The sequence below is a fragment of the Panthera tigris genome, chromosome X (genome assembly GCF_018350195.1).
Source record: "Panthera tigris isolate Pti1 chromosome X, P.tigris_Pti1_mat1.1, whole genome shotgun sequence".
In the NCBI taxonomy this organism is placed as follows: domain Eukaryota; kingdom Metazoa; phylum Chordata; class Mammalia; order Carnivora; family Felidae; genus Panthera; species Panthera tigris.
The window spans coordinates 81,731,815-81,755,087 of NC_056677.1; the positions used below are offsets into that span (position 1 = coordinate 81,731,815).

At 35.9% G+C, this 23,273-nt stretch overlaps 1 pseudogene; it reads right to left on the bottom strand.

Annotated features, from left to right (window-relative positions):
* Positions 1–1,320: 1,320 nt before the first annotated feature.
* The window catches only part of LOC102966382, a 36,334-nt pseudogene continuing 14,381 nt past the window's right edge, over positions 1,321–23,273 (bottom strand).

Sequence of the window (23,273 nt, forward strand, 5' to 3'; positions counted from 1 at the left end):
AACAAGCTCCAGACTGTGAGCTGTCAGCACAGAGCCCGATGTGGGGCTTGAACTCATGAACCGTGAGATCATGACCTGAGCTGAAGTCGGATGCTTAACTAACTGAGCCACCCAGGTGCCCTGAAAATGAATCTAAAGGTTATTTATGTTTGCATTTTACAGTAGCAACAGAAACAGCTGATCTGGAATATTACTTCTGAGTGTTGTTACTACACTGAAGAGTGGTGGTATGCATTAGGAAATGGAAATTTCTGTTTTTTCCCTGTTAGCCTTTTGTATCCTGAACCCTTTCACTTCACTTGTGAAAAGATAATGATTCAGCTTCCAAGAGATATTGTAGTGATTTACAAGTACCCGTGGAACCTCAGTATCAACTCACTAACCAATGGTAGGGATCCATTTATAACATGAATCAGTTAGATGATAGGCACTGGATTGAGGAATAAGAACCCCACCTCCTAACTAACTCTTAGAATTTGAGTATTGATTGCTTGGATATGCAGGTACATGTACTTATGGACTTTACCATTTGCCAGATCAAAGTTTGTAAAGTATGGCCTGTGAGCCAAATTCAGCCCACCCTCTGTTTTTATAAATAAAGTTTTATTGGAACACACCCACAATACTTTGGCACTGCAACGGGAGAGTTGAGTAGTTGAGACAGAAATTACATAGCCCAAAAAGGCCAAAATCTTTACTCTATGGCCTTTTACAAAAAAAAAAAAAAAAAAAAAAAAAAAAAAAATTGCCACTCCCTGGGCTAGATGGTCAAAGCAGATATATAACAACCACTATAAATCTTTCAGCAGATCCACTCCTTGGTCTGTCTGCCAAATACTTTTTTTAAAGTTTATTTTATTTATTATTTATTTTTGAGAGAGAGAGAGAGAGTGAGCACACTCTTGTGGGGAAGGGGCAGAGAGAGAGTGGGAAAGAGAATCACAAGTAGGCTCTGCATGCTGTCAGAGCAGAGCCCAACTCGGGGCTGGAACCCATGAACAATGAGATCATGACTTGAGCTGAAATTGAGAATTGGAGGCTTACACAACTGAGCCACCCAGGTGCCCCCAGCTTGCAAAATTCTATATCAGGTCTGTTCTTTTTGCCCATCCTCTATTTTTCTGGAATTGTTTACACAAACCTTTGTCCTCAGTGAATTAGAGTCTTCCTATGGACAATAGGTTTAAGAGATTCATACAACCCTTATTTCTTTCTAAAGAATATTTTATTTATTTATTTATTTATTTATTTGTTTATTTATTATTTAATTATTTGTTGGCATATGAAAATTTATTATTGTCATGTTTTCACCATCAAAACTTATGATCTTGGTCTTTATTTCTTGTCTTTGCATAAGGCCAAAAGACATTAGCTACTTTGATAACCTTAAAGCAAACTCCAGGAATGTCATTGACAGCATGACCTTTGAGACAAAATCCAGCAACCAGAACTTCATCATTTTCCTCAATAAAATTCAAACAACCATCATTGTGTACAAAGGCTGTGATTTTTTTTTTTTTGCCATTCTTGATTAGCTGGACCCTGACACACTTCCTAATGGCAGAATTTGTCTGTTTTCTTTCAACCCCTACTTTTTCCAGCACAATTCTTTTGCATGAGAAGCACTTCCAAAAGGGTTGGCTTTCAGGGCTGTGCCCAAATGTGCTTTCTTGTATTGTTTATCATGCTACTTCTGATCTCCTTGGTAGCTACCGAGCTTTCTGGCACTTGCTCATCCTGTTGGCACCACAGGCCTGAGCAAAAGAGCTCTAAAAATATTTTGAAAGTAAACAAACAAAAATATATAGTATCAAATGTGGATGAGAAGCAATTGAATGTGGCCATTCTGTCATTGTGTCAAGCACAATCTAATTCACAGATATGGATGACTGAGGCCTGAGCACTCTTTAATAGAATACAAATATCTAGGCAAGAGTGAAGAATAACTGCATCTTGATGAGGGTGAGGAAAAGAGGCAGGATATTTGTGGCAGAAGCTTGAAGTGGATGATGGGGATGTCCCTTAGGACTTTATAGAGATCTTGGAGCGATGGTGCTTCCGATTATACCAATACATTTGGAGAAAAACATAAGCTTGTGAAGGCTCTTAAGACTGAAAATTTATGCAAGGCTTTGCTGGACCCTGGCTCACTCCATGAAAGGGCCTCTCATACACAGTGGCCTCTCAGAAGGGGAGACACCAGCTGTGAGTTATGTTTTTAACTTCTAGGAAACAGGCTACACAGAGGGTCTATGTTTATATTATGAGTCACGGCAGGGACAGGTGGTGGGTCTGGAGTTTGACGTTTGCAAATGATGTCTCTGACTGCCAGGATTGTTCAGAAGAGTTGCTTGTTTGTAGGAGTGAGTTTGGAAAAGAAATGAAGAAATGAAAAGGCTTCTTTCTCTCAGTTACCATTTTCTAATTAAACTCTTTCCTTGAATTTGTTAAGGAAAAATGATACCAATATACAAGGGCTATTGTAGCAACTTAAATTAATCAACAAAATGTGAGCAGAACTTCAAAAGAAAAGAACTGAACACTAGATTCTACCAGCATTGGGAATAATATAAGAATGAATGAATAAATAAACGAATTAATGATGAGGGAAACTCTGGATAAGGAAAAACAAAAATTAAACCCTCCTTTTTTTCTTGAATGGAGAGTCAGAATTCAAATATTGGCTGCCTAGAATTTCCATTATCTTGACCTTAAAGTTCTCCCTTTTATTTCTGGTTTATATCTTTAAAATGTTATATGCTGTCTGAGAGATGTTTTAGCTTGTCACCATAATATCTGTCAACATTTTGTGGGTCCACTTCTCAGTCAGAAAGATTGACATCAAGGACATATTATACAGAACTGCCAAGGAAGTCAATCCAAATACATTTGCTGTATGTATTTGAATTTCGCCTTAACTGCTTTGACAAAGATTTGAATTAGAGAACAAAAGAGGAACTTTGAAAGAATGGCAACAGCAACAAAAGAGGAATACACAACATTCATCTAGGTATAAATGCACATGCACACATACACACATTCATACAAACATAGACATAAATAGCAAAACTTATTCTGGACAACCACTCCCCATACTCTACCACTGATGTGACTTTCATTTCCCAGTTCATTATTAACCTAAGAGCATTTGAAGATGAACAAAAAGGACATATTCCACAATTCTGATGAGAAAATTCAACCTTCAATTTGAGTTAGAAGATAACAGCAAAGAGAAAGCTATTTCTTTCAAATTTTGTGCATCTCTCGTAGGTAGATTTATGAAGACTCAAGGAAGTATCTTACCCAACTTACCTCTACGTCTACTAAAATTTGCTTTTAAAATTTGATCTAAGTTATGAGTGTGAATGGATAGTGAAGAACATTAAGCTTCAAATAATATTTACAACTTATTTGGCTTTGCAGTTGTTCTATATTGTTGCCTGAGATATATAACTGCATTTTTGACTTATGGGACCATCCTAGTCCAAAGAACTCCCTTCTGCAGTGTCAAGCCCCAGCAGTCCAATTCAAATTCTCAAGCAGACCAAATGTTCTCTTGAATTCCATGGCTTCACTCACATTGCTCCCTTTACATGTCGTGTTGTACATCCACAAGTACTGATTCAATGTTTTTTTATTTCTTGTTGGTGTTTATAGTAGACATGTCATGCTTGTTATTTGGGCTAAAAGGCTAGGGCTGAACACTCTAGGAACTTGAATTAGCCCCATGCCAATGTTTTGGAGAGGAAAGAGTACAGATTGCAGAAATACAGAGGCCAGAGGTGAATTCTAGGCTCTGCTGCTTACATACTGTAAATATTTATTTACATACATAAATACTGTAAATATTTATTTACATACATAAATATTGCCTCATAGGTTTACTTTAAGTATTAAAAGAGCTAGCACATGGAAAGCTTATAACACACTAGCAGGTACAGCTCACATGAGTTTTCTTAGTTCTGTAAAGAGCAGGATTCATGTCCATCTGAGTGTCATTTGTGTTTTACAAATGCTTGTTGACATTTCATAAATAATAGCCACTTGAGTGCTTAATGTGTAGTGTTCTATTATTCTTGCAAATTAATTTCTGTTAAAATAATTTCTTGTCCTTAACAGATCTTCCCAGCTGAAAACCCAGAGTGCTTGCCTAGCTTGAGTCTCAAGGATCTCCACAGCTCTCCAGGATGGTTGGGTGGGCTCCCCAATTTCATCCTGGTGATCAGTCCAGGCCAAAAGAGGGGAAGTGACTCACCAAACGTCCTGTTATCAGGATACTTCCAGTCTTTGAATCAGGCAGCTCTTCAGGCCCTCTCTCTGGCATCCTGCCTAATGTATTTATCTCTGTAGCTTCATGCTCTCATAGTCTTTCTGGGGCTAAAAGGATAGCAGAAGCACCCATACTATGGACTTTGCAATGTCTTCTTTGAGATACAGAAAAAGAAGAGGGGGAAAAAGTTCAAAGGATAGTCAATATTGCTCTCCTCTTTGAACTCAACACACAAGTCATTCTATTAGATTGAAAGATATGAAATTGTTTTTGTAGTTGAAAAATGACTGAATTTCAGCAATTTCATGTTGTTTTGTCCAATATAACAACTAGTGAGCTGTGTTTCCTACACAAAGTAAATGTCTGTTGGTTTTACTTTCTATTGTAGCCATTCCAAATGTTTTCCATCACATAGTTGTTCAATTGTGTTTATGGCAATGCCACGTCTGCTATAGAATGGAGGGAATGGGATAGGAAGTAAACTTGTGATGAGTGCCAAGGATGGGCCAGAAACTCTGTTAGGCATTTTACCCGCTTTTAGTCTATGTTCAAAAACGTTGTACAGTGGACATCAGGATCTCTTTAATATTCACCTTTTCATTAAGTATGCTCTGTGAAGCTCAGAGAAGTTAATTAAATTTTCCAAGTTTGTAGTCAATAAGAAGCAGAGGAGTTCTAACCCAGTTGTATCTGACTTAAAGGCCCAAGCTCTCTCCACTTTGCCATATGGCCTTCCTTTTATGGTGAACTTTTAGGATGGCAGGACCAAAGTTGGTTTAAACTTGTTTGGTACAGTCCATGTGGGGCCATAGATATTGAGTTGGTTAGTAATATCTATCTTCTTCAAATAGGCATGTGTAATAGGGAGTTTGCTATATGAGTTTGGAATTTAGGAGAAATAAATTATGAGATGAAGCTAGGGAATTGGATTTCCATTGAATGACACATAATAATTTCCTATAAATGTTTCTCAAATGAATGAATGATTAGATGAATTACAGATTTTGAGAGTCACCAGTAAGTAACATTGAATGTATATCCTTCTATATTTTTCTATCCATATCCATTATTCAAAGTATTTGAGATTATACTATATAAACTATTTCATCATTTCTTTAGAAATAACTTTTATTGATTTTTAACAGGTATAAATTTCTAGGATTTAAAACTCATCTGGTAAAGAAATTTCTGTTTTTATATAACTAATCTTAGTATGCATTTGAGCCCCATTCTGCCTACTGCAAAAAACCTAATCTTGCTAATTGAAGGTAAACTCAGCTATATTAGGGTTTTCTTAATCTATTCAGTGTGGGGTGAATCAATTGAGGCTGAAATTTGAGTCCCAGACGTAAGGGACTTACATTACATCACTGAATCATGAATGGGGGTGGTTAAATAAAAATAATTTGTCTGACAGCAATTAGGTGTGGAAGAACAAGTAACCACCCTTAAATGAGGAGGGTAAAAAAATATATCCAGTATCCATCCTTATCCACTTGACAAAAGGGGACCTTGGGGAAGATAATACCTGTCTGCTGATTTGTATATGGGAGTTACTATTGTAGACAAATTTTTACAGCAACTTCATTCTTACCTTCTCTAAGGGGTAATACCTATATTTTCTTTGTGAGGGAAAAGGATTTGCTAGGGGTAGTAAATGTGGCAAGATGAAATATTATCTGGTATATTTCCTGCCCTCTCACATATATTTTTACCTTGTGATATTTCCCTCTTCCTGTTTGGATACCTGAGAAACTATAGCTTCACAGGAATTCTTGGTGTCGCCCTAATGTGGGTATGGTATAATAGAAATGGCTTTCTTTCATATGAAGGTCAGAGAATGTCCAAGGTAGCTCCACTGAGTTTCCCATATCTTTCAGAGGTGTGGAACATAGTCCAGTTTTTCTGTGTTCCCAGCAGGCTCAAAAGTTAGCTGAGCAAGAGTGCCTATGGTGCTGAGCCAGTCTCATGGTCAAGTTGAGAGGCTGCAGCATGGCAAAATGAACCATATCTTTGCGGTTTAGACAGGAATTAATTAAAATATCTTAGGGATGTCACCAAGAGTAGTAAAGATCAAAACACTACATAAGCTCTGATAATTTAGATGTCATATAATGAGAAGTGGAGACATATTGATGGGTTGGATTTATCATACATTAACAAAGAAAAATGAGAAGAACTGAATTTACACTAAATTGGAGACAATATACTTCCTACTCACAACAGACTTGGAGCTCAAAATGGAGATTAGATTTAGTTACAATATAGAAAAGTACACAAAGTGACACTTCTTATATACTGTGTACTTTATTGTGTCTTGAAAATTCACACCTGCCATATTTTCCCCTCCTTGTAAAAATTATATTTATTTATTTATTGGAGGAATTTCACAAAACATAGCAGAATTTCAGCTCTTGATCAGAGCCAGAAATGAAACTTAAATATCTCAGACAAAAGAAGGAAACAAAGGTGAGGATCATTACTCTACTCCAGACATCTGTCTGGAAGTTTTTTCAGTAAAGGAAACATTCTTAGAATCCCCATTTTCAGAACTCTTTAAGACATGTGACAGAAATAAATAATTGTAAAAAATTTAAATAATGCAGACATGAATAAGGTGAATCTGTTTATATTACCTCTTTTTTTTCCAAAGATATCTTTTGATCTAAAAATCCTTTAATAATTTCTTTGTATTTATTATACTAGCATTTATGTATATATATACACACACAAAAGTTGTTCATATCTGGGGCACCTGGGTGGCTCAGTTGTTTAATTTCCCTTCAAAATAAATAAATTTAAAAAAAATGTTCATATTCTTACCCTATTTTTCTGTTGGTGTGTAAGTGCATTTTATATATTAAGATTATTGACCACTTTTATATTATACTTTACAAATATTTTCTCTCAAGATTTTTTATGGCTTTTAATTGTATTCATGATAATTTTTGTCATATAGAATGTGTTTACATTTTGCTTATGCACAAAGTTCAACATAAACAAATTTGGACCAAATAACAGTGCATCATTGCTAATTGTATAAACCTCAAAGTCAGCTAAGCAGGAGATCAGAAATCTACAAAATTGAAACCCTAGTAAGTGCAGGACTTAGTGTAAGGGGCAGGGCTCTCAGTGTCAGTTCTAGTTTTGTATCTCTGCTCTCACATTTATATGTTTGGTGATTTGGGATAAGCAACTTACCTAAGCCTCCAGAGGTTTCACCATTATTAAAGGATATTTAAAAAGTTATCACTATGATATTCCTCTATTCTAGCTTTTTAGGCTAAGGGGCATAGTTTCACATTGTATGTTGATGTCATGTTTTCTCTCCTTCTTTTTTCCCTTCTCTTTCCCCCTCCTCTTCCTCTTCCCCATCTCCTTCTGCTCTTCCTCCTTCTCCTCCTCCTCTTTTCCCCCGTCTTCATCTACCTTGGACAACATGACTAACACGTTTAAAGCAACCACTCCCTGAACCCTGAAAACACATCTAGCAGAAAGGCATATAGGGAGAATGAGAGTTAGAATCATCTTATTGCCATTTTTTATGTGCTCATCCTTAGAAAAGTTATTTACTTTCTATAAACATAAGGTTAATCATCTGAAAAATGTAAAATATTGCTGCCTTCTTTAAAGAATTTTTTTCCAAAGAGAAAATGAGTCAATCTAAAGAAGTTTTCTGGCATGTGCTTTTCTGGCTTCTGGGATGTTATCTAACCTCATATGGCTTCCTTTAATTATAGTGATGACTGTGATATAAACTAAATAGTATAGTGATTAAGCAATGCCCTTCCCACTTAGATGAGTACCAAATTATCAGTAAAAACTTGAATGAAGGTAAATTGTATCTGAACATTCTATCATTGTGTCAAGTAGTACTTAATTCACAGGGAGGGATGACTGAGGCCTGAGGACTCAACAGAATACAGATTTCTATGAAAGATGAAATCATGACTTCCTCTGGTTGTGGGTGAGAAGAGGTAGGATCTTTGTGGGAGAAGCTTGAAGTGGATTATGGGGCAAAGGACATTGTAAAAGTCTGGGAGAGATGGTGCTTCAAATTGCTGTCTGTGGTAGATCATGTTTCTTAAGACAGTGGCAACAATATCTGTCATTCCACGTGCTCCTTTGGAATGTGACCTTGCGTTTAACCAGTCAAGAATACAAGTTTATTTTCCTTTTCCTTGAATCTTTCCAGAGTCCCTGTATTTATTTTTGACCAATAAAATTCAGCAGAAGTAATGCTGTAGAGTTTCCAAGTCTGTGCGCTAAAAAGTCTTCAGCTTTCACCTTTATCTCTTGAATTCTCCTTTTTCTGTAACTCAGCTGCCATGCTGTGAGGAGTAATTACAAGCAGTAACGTGGAAGGGTCGACGTGGAGAATTGAGTCTCCTTGCTGCTAGCTCCAACTGAGCTCCCAGTCAGTGGCATGCATCTGAGTCCTTAGTATGTGATACTATTTTTGACCTTTTGACCATCCCAGCACTCCAGCTGAGGCCACCTTAAACAAAAGAACCACCAAACCAAACCATAGAATCATGACAAAGAATAATAATAAAATGTTGATGTTTTAAGCGTCTGTGTTTGGAGTGACTTGTTATGGAGCAGCAGATAACCAAACACTGCCTACATTTAGATTGGTAGAATATGGGAAAGACTATATATATATATATATAATTTGTGAAAGCTCTCAAGATCTGATGAACCATGACTCCCTGACCCACCTCGTGAAAGGTCCTCTCCTATATGGGGAACTCTCAGAAAAGAGAGACACAAGTTTCAGATTATATTTAAAAATTCCAAAAGACAGAGAGTTGCTTACAGATGATACTACATAGTTAATGAGTTTGAAAGGCTAATGTCTGCATATGATGCAATGTGACTGTATTCTTTTTTTGAAGACTGGTAAGAATGGTCCCATGGTTTTGAAATATAAAGAAAGGAATGAAATGTCCTCTTTCTCTCTGATTATTTCATATCTTGGAATGACTTCTTTCACTTTGGAAGTAAGAATTTGATCAACATCCAGGGGATGCTGCAGTATTCCATAATCACCAACGGACTTTTAGTATCAAATACAATGAAAATGGCTATATATGAGCTACTGCTACAATTCAATTTGTTATAGAGCAGAAGCAAGGGAGAAGAGAAGGAAAGAAACCTTAGAATAAGAAAAAACATACCATATTTTAAGAGAAAGAAAGGGTTCTGAATATTGGCTGTTTGGACACCTTGCTGTCATGATCACCTCTCTAGAATGGGATGTACAGTTGTTCCAGACAGTCACAATAACATTCATTAGCATTTAGTACATCCATTTCCCTATTAGCAAAAGTGGGAACCCAGTTCAGTTATTATAATAACATAAAATTGAGCTTAAATTGTTCAGTAAAGGTCCAAATTTAGAGATAAAAGAATCCCCAACAAAAGGGCAACAATGAAACTGCAGAAAGGCATGTAGAAAATTGTAGGCAGGAGCAGAGATACAAACAACACATCTATGTGTGTGTGCATGTGTGTATTTATAGAGCACTGCTCTCTCAGAACAATCCTTCTTCCAGGACAATCTTTATCTCAGAGGCTTGCTGGCATAATTAAATTAATTGACCATGTAAAGAGGTTATCATAGTGAGAGTTCCCTTAGCTTGTTCCCTAATGGGCAGGCTTCATGTATTTTTGGGTGGCCTCTGAATTCTATCAGGTACCTAGGGCATTTATAAGATAAAATTAATGGAAAGCATGTATCAGGTGACTACTCTCTAGAGGCCTAATCTTCTTACATATAATTCTTGTCAAATTGATTCTTTGCACATAAGAGAGCTTCTTCTTTCTCTTCTGAGACTCAGAGTGCTTGCAGAAATGTAGATCTCATTGATCTCCACAACATTTCTGAATGCTTGGGAGTGCTTTGTGCTTCCATCAGGTATCACTTAGGAACTGGGACACAGACAGAGTTCCTGACTTTTGTTCTTGTCTCATTCCTGCAGATTCATCATTATGCATGATGTTTCTACTATATCTTAACATTCTGAGGCTCAAGGAATATTAGACCCTCCCAAGCCATAGGTATTCATCATGTCAGTCTAAAAAGTCCAAAATGGGTTAGGAAAAGCACAATGATTGAACTCTATCAGCCAACTGGTTCCATTATACAGAAATGATATTGGATCACATTCATGATATAAGCATACGGTTAGTTTTCTTTTTGTTGTTACATTTCTGAATGTTCCCTATGACATAGTTATGCTACTGAGTTAATGGCAGAGTTATTTCTGCTAAAAAAGAGAAGAGATGGAGTGGTAAAAAACGTGTTAAATTTTCAGTCAGAATGGTTGAGCGCACTACTTTCCATATGCTTTCCTTTGAAACTTGGATAACAATCCCTTTGTACGGATCAGGAAGTTAGGTCTTGGAGATGCTAAGTAAACATTCCAAGTTTACACACTGTAAATGAGTGGCAGAACAGGAATTTTAACCCATGTTTGCTTATTTCAAAACCCTATGCTCTCTCCATGCTAATGCCATGTAGCCTTTTATTTAGATGGTAAGCTTTCAGAGTTCAGGTATTGTCTAATTTGAATTAGCTTGATAAAGTGTCCATGCCTGGTCATACATGTAAATATGTATTAGGCTATAGTTGGATAGCAGGGCTTGGAAATCTGAAGAAAAGCTTGTGATGGAGATATGATTTGATCTGGCAGTGCCTTGCACTTACTGAAGGTAGAGTAAGTATTTGTTGAATGAATAAAAGAACGAGAGAAAGAAAGAAATTTATATTTGTTAGTCATCAGTTAGAAAATAAAACTTGGGGTGCCTGGGTGGCTCAGTCAGTTGAACGTCCGACTTTGGCTCAGGTCATGATCTCACAGCTCGTGAGTTCGAGCCCCGCGTCGGGCTCTGTGCTGACAGCTCAGAGCCTGGAGCCAGCTTCTGCCTCTGTGTCTCCCTCTCTCTCTGCCCCTAACCCACTTGCATTCTGTCACTCTCTCTCTCAAAAATAAATAAAAATTAAAAATTTAGAAAATAAAACTTAAAGAATATCTCCTTTTTCAAATTATGTGATTGAATACAGAATTGGATTAGTTCTGTATCAGCTATTTCATGAAATGTTTTTTTTTGTAAATAAAGTGTATTTCTTTTATGTTGTGAAAAATGATATTTTTAGTAGATATAATACATTGTACACTCACAGAGCTAATGCAAGGTAAAAATTGCAACACCTTTAGTATTGTCTAGAACACAGTAGGCTTTGAATAAATACTATTCCTGTCTCTCCCATTAAAGATATGATTTTAATATAAATTAAATAGGAAATTTTTATAGAGAATATTTGAAGATGTTGACAGCAACAAATAAAATGTAAATACAGTTTTAATTATCTGTGAGCTTCAGCATTATTTCTGAATTGTAGGATGGGTCACCTGATAAACATGGGTAAAGGGAAAAATAAACATTATTCCATTTCCTTTCATTTCATGTGCTCTCCTTTCTCTTATATTACCTTCTAGTGGGTCATCAGAGAAAGTTTCCTACTGAGTCCAGGAAATAAATAACAGTAAGTCTCTGATGGTTAGAAGACTGGAGATTGAAGATCAGGGATTCAGATGGTACACCCATTACCAGTTATTGTACCATGGACATGTTTCTTCCTCCAGGATGGCCTCATTTCTAAAATGAAAAATGCTGTATATTAGATTGGGCAATAATAAATTGGTATTATTTTGGTCAGAAATGGTCCAATATTGACTATTTCATACAATTCATTTTTATATAACAGTGGTTAGGAGTATGGGCTGAAGACGTCAGTTTGACACTAGGTTCCACATTATAGCAGTTGAATCTTCTGTATTTCACGTTTATTTCCTTTCATATGGGGATAAGAACAGTATTTACACCACTATGTGTAATAGAGAATTAAGTGTTATAATGTAAGTAAAGTGTTAGATACATTGCAAATGCTCAATAAAATACTACCTTCATTTATTGTTGTGTTATTGTTACTCTTGACTTTCCAGAGAGCAAATAATGGGGGAAATGTTACTTTTTAGATAATAAAGTGTTCTACGAAATAACAATATTAAAACAGGATAAGACTGGTGGAAAAATCTGATATACAATTTAATACAATAGAATAAAAACTCAGTCTTAAAAAGGTTTTATGGCATTTCTAACCATTAGATAACATGTATTATTCAGGAAGTGGTGTTTGGAGAGTCAGTAAATTCTTCATTAAAATGTAACTTTTGATCATTTTACCATCACAAAATATGAAGAAACTCCACCATGGGGCCTCTGGGTGCCTCAGTCAGTTAAGCGACTCTTGATTTGGCTCAGGTCATGATCTCATGGCTGGTGAGTTTGAGTCTCACTTTGGGCTCTGTGTTGACAGTGCAAAGCCTGCTTGGAATTCTCTCTCTCTTTCTGCTCCTACCCCATTTTCTTTTTCTTTCAAAATAAATAAACTTTAAAAAATCAAAAATAAAAACAAAAAACATACCATGGTATTTGTACAAAAACTAATATATAGCTTAGTGGTAAATAATTTTATTTATTTATTTATTTATTTATTTAAATTAAAAACAATTTTTTTTACAAAGTTTACTGTAAGCATGGAGCCTGACACAGGGCTCAAACTCCTGACCTGTGAGATTATGACCTGAGCATAAATCAATAGTTGGACATCCAACCGACTGAGCCACCCAGGTGCCCCAAGGATTTTTTTAAAGCTCAGAAGTTTAACCAAATCACACTGTATATATTTTAAGTATTTAGGACTCAAAGTCATTAGTAGTTTCCAGTTAAACAAAAATGAAATATCACTTATCCCATAAGCAATCAAAAATTAGAATGGTGTGTAATGCCAAGTGTTGCTGGAGGTTATGAAGACTGGTCACACTGCTGGTAGGAGTATATACTAGTGAATTCATTCTGGGGATCTATATAGAAGTGCTTAGTCATACCAATGGTACAGCAATTCCATTCCTGGATGTATACCTCAGAGTCATTTTTTATATAGCTAAATAAGGGAATATGTATGAGGATTATTTGTGGTGTTGGGAAATTGAAGGAAAGTTGGAGGTCTATCACAGGGAGAGTGGAAAATACATGTCTGTTTTTCAGAATCATTGCTGATTTCTGTTTCTGATACCTAGCCTTTTCTCATCGATTAATCAGCTCTATCATCAACAAGCCACTGAACCTCTTTTAGCTTCTGTTTCCTCAACCAAAAATAAGGAAACTGGATTGATCAAGGTGTTTTATCCTTTTTACTTTCTTTGATGTGTTATTTCAATGGGCATTCTATATGCCTTCACATTTTTGTGCATCTGCCCTTTCAATATTAGAATAATAGACAATAACTTTGAATAGTAGTTTAAACATTAGCAATTTGACTCTCTTTCAGAGGACTCTCTGCTATAAGATCTCTATGTAATAAGAATAGCCAGTTCATAATTCACTTAATCAGAATGACATGAATGAAGATAGCTTAACACGGAGTGTATCTATGGAAAAACATAAAACATGAAAGAGTAGAAAATGGCATTTTGTTGGGAACTGAAATTTTACTTGAAAAAAAGTGAGCACTGATGTAAAACTGATTATCATGGGAATCCTTTTTTCCCTTTATTTCCCTCTTATTTTATATCTTGACCATTTAAAAACTTGATTTTTAATTCCAAATCACAAAGAGTAATATATGGTAAAGTATGAAAAAAATGTTGATGGCAGGGGCGCCTGGATAGCTCAGTTGGTTAAGTGTCCCACTCTTGATTTCAGCTCAAGTCATGATCTCACAGTTCATGAGATCAAGCCCCTCTTGGGATCCTCTCTTTCCCTCTCTCTTTGTCCTTCCCCCACTGGTTCTCTCTCTCTCAAAATAAGTAAACTTAAAAAATGTTGATGGTAATTGTAAAAAATGTCAATTATTCTAGGAGTGTCTGAAGTAAAATGTGAAAGTCTAGCCCTCAAAGCTAAACAGTATTATGTAATGCCTTTGTCTACCTCTTGCAAATTCTCATGTAATATAATGGAACAAACCTGATTTTTCAGGCCTCTATTCAGGCCTCTTTCTACAGCATTTGGCTGAGTAGTACTGTTCTCTGTTGTGCCAAAGTATATCTGTTGAAAAAGAAAGAAAAGCCTAAGTGCAAGTAGGAAAAGTAATGACTGTTTACAGGGTCTAAAGCAGAATGTCTGGAATTGCTTGTTTTCTGCCTCAGTCATATGACCCTTAAATAAACCTTTTACTTTTCAGAAGTTTCTCTTGGGGACCAACCCAGGCCAATCCAGCATCAAAATCAACAATTTCTGCTCAAGTCATTTGTTTGAACCTTTCTATCTCTTAGACATCAAAAATGGGAAAGTACCAAATTTTAGGTTTCAAAAGAGGTGCTAAGCATTAAGATCAGGCATCTGCAACATCTTGCAAAGTCTAAGCATCTTTCTCTTTATCACAGTATCTTTGGTAATGAGTGCTCAGATAATAAAACAGAGCTGTATCCTTCTTTCAGAAGATCCTTGTGATCAGTGAACAGAACAGTCTCCTTCTGCTGATGAGATAAAGTAGGAGAACATTTGACCCACACATTAGTTCAGTGAGAACCTGGATTAACTTTGGCCAAATACGGTTCTGGCCTTGGGGGTACAATTTCTCTCATAATAACTATTATACAAGCATTTTAAAAACATTTTTATATATTCTACATCAAATCACAACTATAATTCAAGGTGACTACACTTGCCATTATTTACCCCCATACTGTTTCATGATGTGCTTGTGTTTAATATCGCCATTTTCTACTGACCACTCTGAGATGTATTTAATTATTGTGACCTTAAAGATGCTGCTCAGTGCAATCTAAGGCCTGCACTTTCTAACAGGATATCAGTGCAGCCATGCTCCTCACTTCCCTGAGGCTTTTTTTTCACTTAATTCCAGTTTATGGACTTTAAATTGGTACAACTTTTCTGGGTGGCAGGTAGGGAATTAAATTAAGGATGTGTATACACATGTGAGGCAGCAATTCTATGTCTTGAAATGTGCCCTAAGGAAATGGTTAAGAATGTGCACAAGAGCATGGAAACAATAAAATTCGTCAGCCTAAATACTTAATTTTAGTCTTCACTACAGACATAAATTTATTGAAAGATAAAAATAAAAGAAAGGATGCCTATAAATGAAAGCGTATATGGAAACATAGGTGTTTTAGAAATACACAAACACACAGAAATACTCATGTGTACACACATCAAAGTAGTCATCAAGATATATTCATAAAAACCTAAAAAGTACCTGTATGAGTTTTAGGGGCACAAAGACAAACGCATAAATGAGCTATTCTAAAGATTAAAAAAAATTCAACATTTATTTATTGTTGAGAAACAGAGAGAGACAGAGTGTGAGCAGGGAAGGGGCAGAGAGAGAGGGAGACAGAGAATCTGAAGCAAGATCCAGGCTCTGGGATGTCAGCACAGAGCCTGATGTGGGGCTCAAACTCACGAACTGTGGGATCATGACCTGGCTGGAAGTCAGACGCTTACCGACTGAGCCACCCAGGCGCCCCCATAAATAAGCTGTTCTAAACACAAATGTGAAATGCCTTCTTTAGCAAAGGAACTGACAATGTCATTTATCTCACCATTATTTTTTATAAGAAAAATGCGTTAGTTGTGTGGTAGGATTATGAAAGATATGTTCTTTTGATATTCTGTATTAATTTTTCTTTTATGGATAGGTGTTATGAGATAAAACATAAATTAAAGAATGAACTTTCTCATTAATATAAGTATACAAGCTTCTGCAATTTCAATAGTATGTGGAAACTCATTTGGTAAGACCTAAATCAAAGTAAATTATAACAAAATTATAAAAGGGTGAGGATATTCTTTGGTATATAGTAAAAGTCAGCACTAACAATCCATGTCACTTTTGAACATAAATAAAAATACAGACATGAAGACTTTAGAGGTATAACATATTACAATTGTAAACAAACAAACAAAAACCCTCAGACCTCATCCTCAACCTCCTTGAGCTTGCAGTCTAAAGGGTAAGACAGTGAAGCTAGCAGTATGATCAAGTATTGTAGTTACTATGATAGGGGAAGTCAGTGTGCTGTGAGAGCAGAGCAGATAGCACAATTACCTGACTGGGCTAGTGTGTGTTGGGGAAATTTCCCACAGGAAGTGATGTTTAATCTAGGACCTGAGGAATAACAAGGCATTAGCTGAGTAAAGAGAGGGCAGGGCTAATATGAGACCCTATCCAGATATAACAGTCAGGAAATACTCTATGACCTGATTCATCCCTAGGGAAATCCTGTGTGGAAATCCACTCCCAGCATTTGGGCATGTCCGGAAAAGTGCATGAAATTTAACAGCACAGTTGTAGAAAGTGCCTGAACTCTGCAGTTCATGCCCATGAGAGAAACCACGAATGAGATTTCCCAAGATTTGTCAAATCTTTAACTCTTTTTACACCATCTTGGCAATGAGCTCAGTCAGGAAGACACAAATCTCAGAAGGCAGCCCCAGTTGTGGTGAACATAGCATAATGTATAAAGTTGCTGAATCACTATGTTGTACACCTGAAAGTAATGCAACGTTGTGTGTCAGCTATACTCAAATTTAAAAATAAGTGAACGCACAAGTGAGACAGTGGCTGAAATGATCAAAACATCAGGATAATTCTACTCGACTACTTCCCCCTTCCCTTTAGAAGGAGGGATTGGTCTTCCAGGATTCTTGGACTCTGGTTTATGCTAGTGGGCTATGTATGATGTCTGAGCCTGGCCATGTGTGTACAGATGAACACTAACACTGAGCAGATCTAGTGAAGTGTAGACTACTATACTTCTGGAGCTCAGGAAAGATGAGGTCAGGAAGCAAAGATTTAGGGTGGCACTGGGCGGCACACAAGACACTCAAACACTGCATGATAAATGGATGAATGAATGAATGAATGGAAGATTTTGGAGAAAATAGAAAATGAAACTGTGTGTTTATCTCTTCAGGCATTTTGCATCCATATTTATCTTTTGACATAGATTGGGATCATGCTATATATCTGCTTTCTAATCTTATTTAATTTTTTTTAAGTTTATTCATTTTTTCGAGAGACAGAGAGAGGCAGAGTGCAAGTGGAGGAGGAGCAGAGAGAGACAGAGACCCAGAATCTTTAGCAGGCTCCAGGCTCTGAGCTGTCAGCACAGAGATTGATGCAGGGCATGAACCCATGAACTGTGAGATCATGACCTAAGTTGAAGTCAGACGCTCAACCAACTGGGCCACCCAGGCACCCCTAATCTGATTTTTAAAATATTGTTCATTTTTGTTATTACTAGAAATTCATTGGGGTGCCTGGGTGGCTCAGTTGGTTAAGCGACTCACTCTTGATTTCGGCTTAGGTCATGATCTCATGGTTCGTGAGTGCAGAGCCTGCTTGGTATTCTCCCTCTCCCTCTCTCTCTGCCCCTCCCTTGCTTTGTGTCTCTCAAAATAAAATAAAAAAATATTTTTTTTATTTTCAATAAAATTTAGAAAAATACCCATTGTCATTAATGTGGATATCAATTTGAATATCATAGAGCAAGAATTTGGGGAATGAGGAAGCTGTGTTCCATCAACCAGAGTGAGCTTTCTGGAAGTATCCTAGAGCAAGATATTTCTGAGGAACTCAGGAACTGCCTATAACTTGAGAGAGGGGGAATAGGCAAGCCCAGCCCATCTTAGAAGGAGATGTGTGTGTGGAACATTCTCCAGAATAGATCACATATTAGGCTGCAAAAAAGGCCTCAACAAATTAAAAAAGATAGAAGCCATGCCATGCATCTTTTCTGACCACAATGCTGAGAAATTAGAGATCAGCCACAAGAAAAAATATGGAAAGGCCACAAATACATGGAGGTTAAATAACATGTTACTAAACAATGAATGGGTCAAATAAGAAATTAAAGAAATCAAAAAGTATTTGAAAACAAAGAAAAATGAAAGCACAGTGGTACAAAACCTTTGGGGTGTAGCAAAAGTGGTTTTAAGAGGGAACTTTAGAGCAATACAGGCCTACCTCAAGAAGCGAGAAAAAAAACTCAAATAACAAGCTAATCTCACACCTAAAGGAGCCAGAAAAAAAAAGAACAAACAAAAGTCAAAACCAGAAGAAGAAAATAATAAAGATAAAGGTGGAAATAAATTATGTAGAAATTAAAAAAGCAATAGAACAGATCTAAGAAACCAGGAGCTGGTTCTTTGAGAAGATCAGCAAAATTGATAACGTCTCTAGCAAAACTCATCAAAACAAACAAATGAACAAACAAAAAGGTGAAAGAGGAGAAATAACAACCAACATCACAGAAATACAACCAAATTGTAAGAGAATATTATGAAAAACTATATGCCAACAAATTAGACAACCTAGAAGAAATGGACAAATTCCTAAAAACATATAACCTACCAACACTGAAGCAGGAAGAAATAAAAAATTTGAACAGAGCAATTACCAGCAAAGAGAGTGAATCAGTAATCCAAAAAAAATCCCAACAAACAAAAGTCCAAGACCAGATGGCTTCACAGGTGAATTGTACCAAACATTTGAAGAAGAGTTAATACCTAATCTTCTCAAACTATTCCAAAAAATAGAAGAGGAAGGAAAACTTCCAAATTCATTCTATGAGGCCAGTATCACCCTAATACCAAACCAGATAAAGATACCGCTAAAAAAGAGAACCACAGGCCAATATCTATGATGAACATAGATAAAAAAATCCATAACAAAATATCAGCAAACCAAATCCAACAATACATGAAAAAAATCATTCACAATCAAGTGGGATTTTTTCCTTGGATGCAAAGGTGGCTCAATATTCACAAGTCAATCAACATGATACATTACACCATTAGAGTAAGGGTAAAAACAATATGATCATTTCAATAGATGCAGAAAATGCATTTAACAAAGTACAATATCCATTCATGACAAAAACTCTTAACAAAGTAGGTCTGGAGGGAACATACCTCACCATAATAGAGGTTATATATGAAAAACCACAACATTATCATCAATGGGGAAAAACTGAAATCTTTCTCTGTAAAGTCAGGAACGAGACAAGGATCTCCACTCTCACTACTTCTATTCAACATAGTACTGGAAGTCTTAGCCATAGCATTCAAACAACACAAACAAATAAAAAGCATTCAAATTGGTATGGGAGAAGTAAAATTTTCGCTATTTGCAGATGACATGATACTGTATATAAAAAACCTGAAAGACTAGACCAAAAAAAAAACTGCTGGAGCTGATAAATGAATTCAGTAAAGTCGCAAGATACAAAATCAATATACAGAAATCCACTGCATTTCTATACACTAATAACGAAGCAGCAGAAAGAGAAATTAAAACAATCTCATTTACAATTGTACTAAAAATAATAAGATACCCAGAAATGAACTTAACCAAAGAAGAGAAAGACCTGTACTCTGAAAACTATAAAGAAATTGAAGATGACACAAAGAAATGAAAAGACATTCCATGGTCATAGATTGAAAGAACGAATATTGTTAAAATGTCTATACTACTTAAGTAATCTACAGATTTAATGCAATCCCTATCAAAAAAACAACATTTTTTTTTGCAGAGTTGGAACAAAAAAATTCTAAAATTTATATGGAACCACAAAAGACTCCGAATAGCCAAAGCAATTTTGAAAAAGAAAAACGAAGCTAGAGGTATCACAATTCCAGACTTCAAGTTATATTACAAGGCTGTAGTCATCAAACAATATAGTACTGGCACAAACACAAACACATAGATCAATGAAACAGAATATAAAACCCAGCAATATACTCACAATTATATGGTCAAGTAATCTTTGATGAAGCAAGAAAGAAATGATTTGGGAAAAAAATACTCTCTTAAACAAATTGTGTTGGTAAAACTAGTCAGCTACATGCAAAAGAATGAAACTGGACTACTTTCTTACACCATACATAAAAATAAACTCCAAATGGATTAAAGACTTAAATGTGAGACCTAAAACCATAAAAATCTTAGAAGAGAGCACAGGCAGTAATGTCTCTGACATCAGCTATAGCATCATTTTTCTAGATATGTGTCTTGAGGCAAGGGAAATAAAAGCAAAAATAAATGGTTGGAACTACATCAAAATTAAAAGTTTTTGTGCAGCAAAGGAAGAAATCAACAAAACTAAAAGGCAACCTATTGAATGGGAAAAGATATTGCAAGTGACATATTCAATAACAGGCTAGTGTTTAAAAGATATGAAGAACTTTTACAATTCAACACCCAAAAAACAAATAATCCAATTAAAAAATGAGTGGAAGACACAAAGAGACATTTTTTTTTCCAAAAAAGAAATCCAGATGGCCAATAGACACATGAAAAGATACTTAACATCACTTATCATCAGAGAAATGCAAATCAAAACTACAGTGAGATATCACCTCACACCTGTCAGAATGACTAAAATAAACAACAGAAGAAACAACAGGTGTTGGCGAGGATGAGGAGAAAAAGGAACCCTCTTGCACTATTGGTTGGAATGCAAACTGGTGCTCCCACTGGGAAAATAGTATGGAGTTTCCTCAAAATGTTAAAAATAGAAGTACCCTGTGATCCAGTTATCACATTCCTGTGTATTTACCCCCAAAATTCAAAAATATTAATTCAAAGGGATACATGCACACCGATGCTTATTGAAGTATTATTTACAATAGCCAAATTATGGAAGCAGCCCAAGTATCTATCTATCTATCTATCTATCATCTATCTATCATCTATCTATTGGAATATTATTCAGCCATAAAAAAGAATGAAATCTTGCCATTTGCAACAAAATGGATGGAGCTAGAGAGTATAATCATAAGCAAATAAGTAAGTCAGAGAAAGACAAATACCATATGATTTTACTCATATGTAGCATTTAAGAAACAAAACAAATGAGCAAAGAAAAAAAGAGAGAGGCAAATCAAGAAACAGACTTTTAATTATGGAGAACAAACTGATGGTTACCAGAGAGGAAGTTGGGAAGGAGATGGGTGAAGTAGGTGATGGGGATTAAGCAGTACACTTGTGATGAGCACTGGGAGATGTATGGAATTGTTGAATCACTATATTGTACACGTGAAACTAACATAATACTGTATGTTAACTAACTGGAATTAAAACAAAATAAAGAAGGCGATGTGTATGTGTGTGTGTGTGTGTGTGTGTGTGTGTGTGTGTGTATGTGTGCATGTATTGTGTGTAAATATTTGGGGCTATGTATTTTAACATACTTTACACGTATATTGTTTTATTTTGAAATAATAGGATCTTTTTAAAAGTTTATTTACTTAGCTTGAGGGGGGAGGGGCAGAGAGAGAGGAAGAGAGAATCCCAAGCAGACTCTGCATGCTATCAGCACAGAGCCCGAAGTAGGGCTTGAACAGATGAACTGTGAGATCATGACCTCAGCCCAAGTCAAGAATCAGATGCTTAACTGACTAAGCCACCCAGGTGTCCCTTGAAATAATAGGCTCTTACTGTACAGTATATAATTAAATTTTTTCCAATTGTAAAGTATAGTTACTGTATAGTGTATAATTATATTTTTCCAGTTGTAAAGTATATTGTGAGCACTTTTCAATATCAATACAGGTTTTTTTCATGATCATTTCGTGATTCAGTTTAAAACCAGTTGTTTTTTTGTGTGTGTGTTGGAAGTATCAGTACAATTATTTTTCACATTATGAGATTAATATGTGGTTATTGAAATAAAATGAAACAATTATGGAAATACATTATTTGAAGGCAAAATTTAACCTCTATGTCTCTTATCTCACTCCACAAAGCCACTATTGCTTTTAGGCTATGTGTTCTTCCAGGTGTTTTTCCTTGCTAATTACTTATTAACTTAAATATATCAACAGATTATATAGATACACATATAGTTTAATATTCTTTTGCAGAATATATTCACAATTTTCTGAAATTATATCCATAATATTCTGAAATATTGTCTTATTTTCATTTCTATAATTAATTAGAGTTGAATTTTTTCATATTTTATTGTCAGTAGTATTCCTCTGTGAGATTTCTGCCTCTTAAGTATTTATAAATCTCCATTATTATTTATAAAAGTTTTGATTTATAAGGCAGTACAGCAGGTGTTTGAAAATGCACTGGTGGGGGGCGCCTGGGTGGCTCAGTCGGTTAAGTGGCCGACTTCGGCTCAGGTCATGATCTCGCGGTCCGTGAGTTTGAGCCCCACGTCAGGCTCTGTGCTGACAGCTCAGAGCCTGGAGTCTGTTTCAGATTCTGTGTCTCCCTCTCTCTGACCCTCCCCCGTTCATGCTCTGTCTCTCTCTGTCTCAAAAATAAATAAACGTTAAAAAAAATTAAATAAAATAAATAAAAATTAAAAAAAAAGAGAGAAAATGCACTGGTGGGTATTCTTCACTGTCCTGATCATCTCTAGGTAAATTCAAGTCCCCTAAATAATTAGATTCAAGGCCTAGGAGGCTTCTGGTTAATTAGGAAAGATCTTGGGCCTAAGTAACCTGGAAACTTGGGACAAGTTACTTAACCTATGAATGTTATAGTCTTCATCTGTTTAATGGCAATAATTCTGGCTACCTTGAATGGTGGTTATTAAGAATAAAAAAGATGAAATATAATGTTTACCCCATAGAGTATAAATTATATAAATGTTACGTTCACTCCCCTTATTTCACCTTCCCAAATTGCAACACCAATACTTCTGCCTGAACCCTCAGGAACCAGCTAATTCATGTGACTCTTAGTTGTCTTAGCATAATGTGCACATTTTAGCCCTACAATTGTCAATACAAAGGATTGTTGCATTAGTTACCATATATGTGTGATACAGATGACACACTAAGAAAATAATCAAACCCTTTTGTGTTGTTTCACTTTCCACATTACTTTTAGAGAAGTTTTTCATTGAGTCCTGGAAAGACAAGATGCTACATGAGAACAAAGCATAATAGC